The sequence below is a fragment of the Cupressus sempervirens genome, chromosome 10 (assembly GCF_028749045.1).
Source record: "Cupressus sempervirens isolate cs-2001-9-10 chromosome 10, ASM2874904v1, whole genome shotgun sequence".
NCBI lineage: Eukaryota > Viridiplantae > Streptophyta > Pinopsida > Cupressales > Cupressaceae > Cupressus > Cupressus sempervirens.
Window position 1 is genome coordinate 572,932,351 of NC_143127.1, and position 7,190 is coordinate 572,939,540.

Genomic DNA, 7,190 nt, shown 5'->3' on the forward strand with positions numbered 1-7,190 from the left:
TCTTGATTTCCATTATAATATGAACCATCATTGTTAGATGTGTTTTGACCATCATCATACTAGTTGATACTAGCATATTGAACATTATTGTTGTTGTCATCTGGAAGAATGCTCCCATTATTCAGATGAGTGTTCCATTGTCTATTCTATCTTTGAAAGCCATTGTTACGATCAAGAGGATTGAAATCGTTTCCTCCATTATTGTTCCCAACATTTTCGTTTGCAACATTGTTGTTCCCAATGAAATTCCTATTGTAATTCTGATTGTAATTGTTATTTTTGTAAGGACCAGCATTGTTTCTTTGGAAGTTGTTATTTTGTCCTTGCTACAACCTTAAGTGAGTTAGCTCATTGTTCATTTGTGACATGGTCTTCTTTATTTGACCAAACTCAAAGGCAAAACTGTTGTCTGCCTCAGTGGAAGCTATTGTTTTGCTTAAAGAAAGTTTCTTTTGGACGTTCATATCTTAGATATGTTAAAGTGTGGTTTTGCAGATCAGGTGCCTGTTCTAATGGAACTGGATCCATGGGTATGAATTGGCTAGGCATCACAGGTGCTTCGATAGGATATGTTGGCATCATTGTAATAGCTTGAGTTGGAAGCATCAATCCTCCTCCATTAGGATTGGCTTGTTTAGTGAAGGAAATTGCTTATGCAAAGACTTTGTCCAATGTGTTGATATTTGTTGCCAGAAGTCTTCTTAGAAAAATAGTGGTAAGATGGTCCAAAGCATTCAAATAAATCTGAATAGCAGCTTCAACTAGTCTAGTGTATGGCATTTCCAATTTTCAGTATGCCATGTGAAATGAAACCATCTCAGTTGGGTCCTTTTTGTTGGATATGAATTGTCGATGTATCACAGCTGGATTGATGAAAGTTTTGAATTGTTCCGAGAAACTTTTTTTGAAAGTAGCCTAGTCTCCAATACATCCCAGTGGTAAATTAACATACCAATCAAAGGAAACTTCCCCCAAAGAGTAGGGGAATAAGAAATGAACCACATTCTCATTGGCAATCTTCTTTCGGTTGCAAATTTCCTTGAATACCTTGATGTGATCTTCAGCAATTCATGTTTCTTCGTAGATTAACCTTGGGTAAAACTTATTAGGATTCTTAGGAAGATCATTGTGTACACCTATAAATTTAATTAGTGAGTCTACAGCATTTGAAAAAAAGGCCATTGGAGGGTTAGGTGTGATGTTGGGTGGTTGTTGTGGAGGCGGAATAGAAGAAGATGAAAAAATGTTGAATGGAAGTGGTAGAATTTGGGGGATTCCTTTGTCACTGTAAGGCTTACGGAAGTGGCTAAGCTTGAGGAACTTGTGTGCACTTGATGAAGATCTTAAAGCTTGCAAAAATGGGGATGATGGATAAGAATCCTCCAGTTTGCATCAATTTTGGAAAAAGTGCACCTCTACAAAATTACACATTCTCACAAATAAGGCGCACCTTGGAATTCGGCACACCTGCATAGCTCAGATGCTCAAAAACTTAGAAATTTTTCTAAACTTGTGAAAAAATGCAAAATTTTGAAGTTTTCAATTTTTTTCCTATTCTGAATGTTAAGGAGCCTTCCTTCTAGTACCACTTTTGTTGCGTTGTCATTTTGCACAATGCTTAATGGCAGGAGTTCTTTTGAACTCCTCTCTTGAAAATCTCATCTGAGGATCAACTCCAAGGTTCCAGGTAATCTTGCAACCTAATGGAATCTGCTCAGTTGAAGATAAATGTGAATATTCATGAGGAGGCCTTTTTTGGTTCTGAAACAATTCGGATAAGACATATGATCTACTTGTTGTCTCAAAAAAAGAAACCACACAAAATGGAATTTTTTTTTGTACTTATTGTTTTTAAGATGAATGCAATCTAACAATGCAACTATATGAATTCCTAATTCAACCAAGGGGTTAGTAAAACAAATAAAAAAGATAAGGTGACAATAAATTATAAGCAAACAACATGAAAAGTAAATCCTAATGGACATAAGCTATGGAAACAACACGTCTGTGAGTTAAGCTTTCAAAAAGATCAGTAGGAAACTAATGAAAATAGGAGCAATGCCTCCTTAATTCCATTGATGCAATCGTCGATGGGAATTTAGTAACTATAAGTTGTTTCACTTTTCATCAAATCAGAAGGCCATGAAAAGTGCGTTCATGCAAGACGAAAAGCTATGTAGGAACAATATGATGATCTCTTATCAAACTAAGTATGTCAATGGAATTTGTAGACTCATAGCAAACACTAGAATTAAAAGATCGCACAACCAGAAATAACACAATAAACTTTTGGCTCAATTACATTCCATAAACATACATCCATAAAATATAATACACTTAGGCAAGAATCACTACACTCCAAATGCAAGCACCAAAAGCATATATTATTACAAAATAACGGTGGCCTTGATTACATATTACATTCCTGTATTTATAAAAAATCTTCTCCTCAATTTTTGCTGAGAGTGAGAGATATTTGTAGGAAATCGTATGTTTCTAAACCAATAAAACAAATCTATTTATGTACGAATTGACTATCTAATTGGTGCTAAGTAGGACTCCATCCATTTTATATCATTAATTGGATGCATGAGCCTTTACATGTCATAAAATAAAGAAAGCATGAGAGAATAAGAAAGAGAAAGCCTTCAGATGATGTACAAGTGACTAGAAGTGGAAAAAATAGAAGCTCCATCTTCACTAAACATTACAGGAGTTAAATTGTCATCAGAATGCATTTCTGGTGCATGGAAAGCTCTAAATTTAGAACTGGCAGTTAACTATCGGTGCACCTCTAAATTCCTCAAAATCTTCCATGACACTACTGAAAAATTGCACCAATGCACCTGGCACACCTATGCACTTGGCGTACCTGCACAATAGCACACCTCGGAAGTAGGCTCCAAAAAATGCAAAATTTCACTAAGTGTCAAAATTGAAATTCTGGCTTCTAGGTTTTGTTCCCCTTTATACTAGAGCTATGTTTGGGTATTTTCACTTGAATTTCTCAATAATCTCAATACTTGAGCCACATCTAGAAAATATGAGGCTTCATATTTATCTTTCACCTTCTGCCTATAGTTGTTGACTTCAATATGGGTCTCCAGAAAATCTCCTAATTTCAAGATCCAATAAAGCCTCTTTTGTTCTAAATTCTTGCCTAATGTCATCATCATTGGCAACTTCCTCAAAAGTTCTCTAGAATCTCTCCAAAACTACCTCTACTGGTATTAACTTGTCTCGCACATCATCCTCAAAAATATCTAAACAAGCATCACTATAATGCTTCTCAGCTTCCAAAATTTGCTCTTGGGCTTGGTCCTTGAGCCTATGAATCTTTGTGTGTAATGCTTCCATTACCTTATTCCCATATACAATATTTTCAATCTAATCATCAATTTGTTCTAACTCTTCATCTATATATACACCCATCAACATCTGATACCTTTGGCCTTTAATTGCCTATAATATTTACAAATCCTTACCCTAGGTCTATATCTCATCCATCAAACCAAAATCTTGATTCAAAATGCCTACTAGCCTCTCCACATTTTCCTGCATGACATGTAATAGCTTCAGATTTCTCTAAATGATCTGTACACCCTTTTCCTCAAAACTTTCTTGCCATTGTTGACAAGCTCTTAAAAATGGGTCCAACTGTACTGCACCCCTATCTCTTCTCTCAATTGTTGTATTCAAAGTGTCCTTAAGGTTGATGGGATCCAAGGGGCCAACAAATTTGCTTAAATATCCCTTTAGGATTTCATTTTTTGCTGAAGTTTTATTCATTTTGCCCCATCTTGTTCCAAGCTCTTGAATACCTTCTTCATTCCTATTGTAACATTAAATTAGCAGTATCCAAGGTAGGCTTCCCAAGCACGACCTCCCTAATATGATAATCTCATGGTGTCAATTCTTCAATATTTGAATGCAGAGGAGGGATAGCCACGTGTGCAAACAAGTCCTACCTCTGATCACTCATAATGAAGGCTAATCCCTATACATCTTTTGGAGGTGATTGAGGCTTCCTCTGAACCTCAATTAATTACATTCTATCCTCCTCTTCAGTGGTGGATTGTTGTCTTTTATTTCTTATTTCTTCTTTCCTCAACCATCTTAGGATATGTTGTACCAAGGATTTACCTTTTGAGGATGAAGGAGTTTTCTCAGCTACACTCTTCCCCTTATCACTCCTTTCTAGAATCTTCTCCTTCTATGAGAGATCCACACTAGGAGTCTCTATGTCTATGGAGCCAATAGTCCTCACCTCAGTGTCTTGGTAAGTTTTCTAAGGTTGTTCACTTATCTGCCCTTCTTTCGACACTTCCTTGGTGGATACTTGCTCTAGCTCCTCCTCTTGCTCTATTTGTACCTATTCTACTTATATGCCTAGAGGAAGAGGAGTAACTAACCTTTTATCCACACAAAATGTGACATGATGTGGTGATGATGGAATTATTTCAAGTCCTTGTATCTAAGGTGGCAACTAACTCCAATCCTCCTGCTGAGGTTGATTATTTGGAGTGTATACTATCTTGTCTTCCACTAATTCAGTACCCACTGGCATAAAATCAAAATCTGACATCTAAAAGATATTAGTGCCTTCTACATCTACTCATTTATCCATTATTGCATCTCATCTTCTGATATTGTAGTTTGAATGGATTGTTCAGGAATAGATGGAGGTGTGATGGTGGAGCTTCTTTTCCTTTCTAACTATGTATCTCTCACGAGATGAGTCCTCTTATTCAAAGGTAAGTTATCCTCTTCATCCTCATCATCCTCTTCTTATGTTTCTTCTACAATAGGTTCGGGGATTGATGGGATAGGAATCACTTTCCTATTGACCTTTTCTCTACTTTTTACCAGAGTCTTAATCTTTCTTCTCTTCTTAGGTATGGAGGGGGGGGCTTGTACCTGCTACTGAGGTATTTCTTGTACTTTGATTTCATCTCCTCCTTTTCCTTGCTTAGCTGGTGGCACTTGAGGATTGTCTTGGGTCTCTATAGCTTCAATATTTTCTAACCCTTGTAAATTTTCTTCTCCAACTTGTGTAGGTGTCTGAATTTCTCCCTCTTCTGGATTAGCTTGTTGAGGAGAATTCCTCTTCCTTTTGCCTTTACCTTTACCTTTCTGAGCCCTATAATATACAACTAGCCTATCAAGTTGTTGAACCATTTCTGATCTCACTAGTGACTAGGCCATGAATGTAGGCACTGTGACTTTTTCTCCTCGACCTTTAGCTGGGCAGGCTTGAGCATGGAAGAGCATTGTTTCAAGAATTGGATCAAGTTTTAAAGGTCCCTTGATCCAATCATTTGTCAATTTAATGGTGTGCCTTTCCCTGTGATTAATGTTCGAGTTCTCTTCTTTTTCAATCTCAGCATTCATTATAGGCCTATCACCAATCTTATCCCTATTGAATAATAGATCAAGAAGATCTTTTGAATCTTGTTGCACAATCTTCAATGGGATCTTGATCTTTAAAGCACTCTCTACTAGATACAGAGTCATCCTACAATAGTCTCTTATGCAGACATCATAGTCATATGTGGCATTCATCCAGTGATCTTCAAGGGCATCTTCATGCTGAAATGTTTTACCCACTAAGTATTGTACTCTCCTAATGTTATCAAAATAGGGTCGAGGGAAATTATACTCATCCAGGGATATTGATCCCATTCACACTCAAAATATGGGATATCTTGCCTCTAATCCACCCTAAAAGGTCCTATAGCCATACGCCACATCCAACATGTTTTGTGATGCTTTCTAACTCTATCATATGCAGACAAGAGTTGTCGAGAGATCTCAAGGAGAACAAGTATGTCACTAACATACCTAGGGAGCTTCTTCAAGTTGAGAGTTGTACCTACTACCCTCAAATATGTAAATGTTCAATACTCAATATAATAAGCTCTGACTTCTGATACCTTTGCAGCTGCCTCTACTAACATCCTCTTCACATAATCTCCTTCTATAAACTAGATTATCACAAATATGAAAGCATCATTTGCAAGCCTATATTCTTTGCTTTGCTCTAAAATATTTTTCTTTACCAATTGAGGATACACAATGTAAGGCCATGTGTTTGCATCCTGCATTCTACCCTTCTTATAGAGTCTAGGGTAATCTGTCACCCGTGTGGCTAACAAGTACACCAAGTATGATGTCATGTAGAATTTTCTATTATTCTTCACTTCCATCAGCTGCTCACCCAAGTTCTCGCTGAGAATGGAAGCCCATTCAAGTGGCATCTTTGTCATCTTGATGGTCTCAATAAAATGCATCATCCAAATGTTCAAATACCCTAATGCTGGAAAACCCACAACTCTGCTCAAGTGTATGATCAAATATCCAATATATTCTTTCATGTACCCTCATGTCATATCCACCTTTCCTTCTTTCCACCTGAGAGGAGTCTTCTCAATGAGGTATGATGACTATATAATTCTATATGCTTCCTCCACATGTTCCCTATAGCATCTCTTAGCTTGGTGATAATTCAACTGGATAAACTGATTTGCCCTTGGTAGATGTAATACCTTCTCTATATTGTTGGGTCAAAGATCTAGGACAATCTCTCCAGTTATTCTTTTCACAACACTTTCTTCAAGAACATATTTCTCTGCAAGTGTCATGATCAGCTCTAAGGATTGCACTGATATTGGACGTGAAGTTGCATTGACAAGTCCTGATCTGATTAATGCAAAAACTATCTGAGATCTTTCAATATGTTTATTGCAGAGTGTTAGAAATGCACCCAAATCTATACAGCCTAACTCGGTATCCCAGATCTCTGAGTACTTATCCTAAAATCTTGATTTTGTTAGCACACCCTAGAACTTGAATACCACCAACTTTGGAACCATTTTATTAGCAAGGGAGGATGATGAAGATGCCATTGAATTTGCACAAAAAGATGTTCATCAGTCTAGAGTTGAAGAAATCTCGATTAAATCAAACCTTAATAATGATGCAAACAAGACCCTAAAAACTAGATTGCTCGAAAGCATAAAAAGACTTGATTTCATCTCTTTTTTTGCAAAAAAGGGTGTGCCTAGTGCACCTGATAGGTGTGCTTGGTGTGCCTATTTTCTTTAGGAAATGTTAAAGTATGGGTGTGCAATGCCACACCTCATGGGGTGCGCTAATGCACACCCAATGATTTAATTTAACACAAAGTTTCA